The sequence below is a fragment of the Phyllobates terribilis genome, unplaced genomic scaffold, assembly GCF_046119375.1.
Source record: "Phyllobates terribilis strain yellow unplaced genomic scaffold, ASM4611937v1 Scaffold_2608__1_contigs__length_119276, whole genome shotgun sequence".
Lineage (NCBI taxonomy): Eukaryota > Metazoa > Chordata > Amphibia > Anura > Dendrobatidae > Phyllobates > Phyllobates terribilis.
Window position 1 is genome coordinate 32,501 of NW_027365365.1, and position 2,500 is coordinate 35,000.

A 2,500-nucleotide genomic window follows, 5' to 3' on the forward strand; every position below is an offset into this window, starting at 1 on the left:
ATTTTTGGGGACTTAGAAAATTTTTCAACTTTTGTCAGACTTCCAGACAGGGGAGCGTGTCAGTGCGCGCATCCGATTTCAGTTCCAGAGCGATTCGCGCGATGAGTCCTTGATACTTAGTCGTTTTTGCAAAATTTCTGACTTTTTGGAAAATTTCACAATTTTGTGAAAACTTCCACAAAATGAGGTTCTAGTATGTTAGAGGGCATCCCAGGAGGGCTCCAAAAGTGTGGGTAAAATATATATCCCACAGGGGGAAAATTGAAAAAAAGTTGAAAAAAAAAATTTTTGGGGACTTAGAAAATTTTTCAACTTTTGTCAGACTTCCAGACAGGGGAGCGTGTCAGTGCGCGCATCCGATTTCAGTTCCAGAGCGATTCGCGCGATGAGTCCTTGATACTTAGTCGTTTTTGCAAAATTTCTGACTTTTTGGAAAATTTCACAATTTTGTGAAAACTTCCACAAAATGAGGTTCTAGTATGTTAGAGGGCATCCCAGGAGGGCTCCAAAAGTGTGGGTAAAATATATATCCCACAGGGGGAAAATTGAAAAAAAGTTGAAAAAAAAAATTTTTGGGGACTTAGAAAATTTTTCAACTTTTGTCAGACTTCCAGACAGGGGAGCGTGTCAGTGCGCGCATCCGATTTCAGTTCCAGAGCGATTCGCGCGATGAGTCCTTGATACTTAGTCGTTTTTGGCAAAATTTCTGACTTTTTGAAAATTTCACAATTTTGTGAAAACTTCCACAAAATGAGGTTCTAGTATGTTAGAGGGCATCCCAGGAGGGCTCCAAAAGTGTGGGTAAAATATATATCCCACAGGGGGAAAATTGAAAAAAAGTTGAAAAAAAAAATTTTTGGGGACTTAGAAAATTTTTCAACTTTTGTCAGACTTCCAGACAGGGGAGCGTGTCAGTGCGCGCATCCGATTTCAGTTCCAGAGCGATTCGCGCGATGAGTCCTTGATACTTAGTCGTTTTTGGCAAAATTTCTGACTTTTTGAAAATTTCACAATTTTGTGAAAACTTCCACAAAATGAGGTTCTAGTATGTTAGAGGGCATCCCAGGAGGGCTCCAAAAGTGTGGGTAAAATATATATCCCACAGGGGGAAAATTGAAAAAAAGTTGAAAAAAAAAATTTTTGGGGACTTAGAAAATTTTTCAACTTTTGTCAGACTTCCAGACAGGGGAGCGTGTCAGTGCGCGCATCCGATTTCAGTTCCAGAGCGATTCGCGCGATGAGTCCTTGATACTTAGTCGTTTTTGCAAAATTTCTGACTTTTTGGAAAATTTCACAATTTTGTGAAAACTTCCACAAAATGAGGTTCTAGTATGTTAGAGGGCATCCCAGGAGGGCTCCAAAAGTGTGGGTAAAATATATATCCCACAGGGGGAAAATTGAAAAAAAGTTGAAAAAAAAAATTTTTGGGGACTTAGAAAATTTTTCAACTTTTGTCAGACTTCCAGACAGGGGAGCGTGTCAGTGCGCGCATCCGATTTCAGTTCCAGAGCGATTCGCGCGATGAGTCCTTGATACTTAGTCGTTTTTGGCAAAATTTCTGACTTTTTGAAAATTTCACAATTTTGTGAAAACTTCCACAAAATGAGGTTCTAGTATGTTAGAGGGCATCCCAGGAGGGCTCCAAAAGTGTGGGTAAAATATATATCCCACAGGGGGAAAATTGAAAAAAAGTTGAAAAAAAAAATTTTTGGGGACTTAGAAAATTTTTCAACTTTTGTCAGACTTCCAGACAGGGGAGCGTGTCAGTGCGCGCATCCGATTTCAGTTCCAGAGCGATTCGCGCGATGAGTCCTTGATACTTAGTCGTTTTTGGCAAAATTTCTGACTTTTTGAAAATTTCACAATTTTGTGAAAACTTCCACAAAATGAGGTTCTAGTATGTTAGAGGGCATCCCAGGAGGGCTCCAAAAGTGTGGGTAAAATATATATCCCACAGGGGGAAAATTGAAAAAAAGTTGAAAAAAAAAATTTTTGGGGACTTAGAAAATTTTCACACATGTGTCAGACTTCCAGAGAGGGGAGCATGTCAGTGCGCGCATCCGATTTCAGTTCCAGAGCGATTCGCGCGATGAGTCCTTGATACTTAGTCGTTTTTGCAAAATTTCTGACTTTTTGGAAAATTTCACAATTTTGTGAAAACTTCCACAAAATGAGGTTCTAGTATGTTAGAGGGCATCCCAGGAGGGCTCCAAAAGTGTGGGTAAAATATATATCCCACAGGGGGAAAATTGAAAAAAAGTTGAAAAAAAAAATTTTTGGGGACTTAGAAAATTTTTCAACTTTTGTCAGACTTCCAGACAGGGGAGCGTGTCAGTGCGCGCATCCGATTTCAGTTCCAGAGCGATTCGCGCGATGAGTCCTTGATACTTAGTCGTTTTTGGCAAAATTTCTGACTTTTTGAAAATTTCACAATTTTGTGAAAACTTCCACAAAATGAGGTTCTAGTATGTTAGAGGGCATCCCAGGAGGGCTCCAAAAG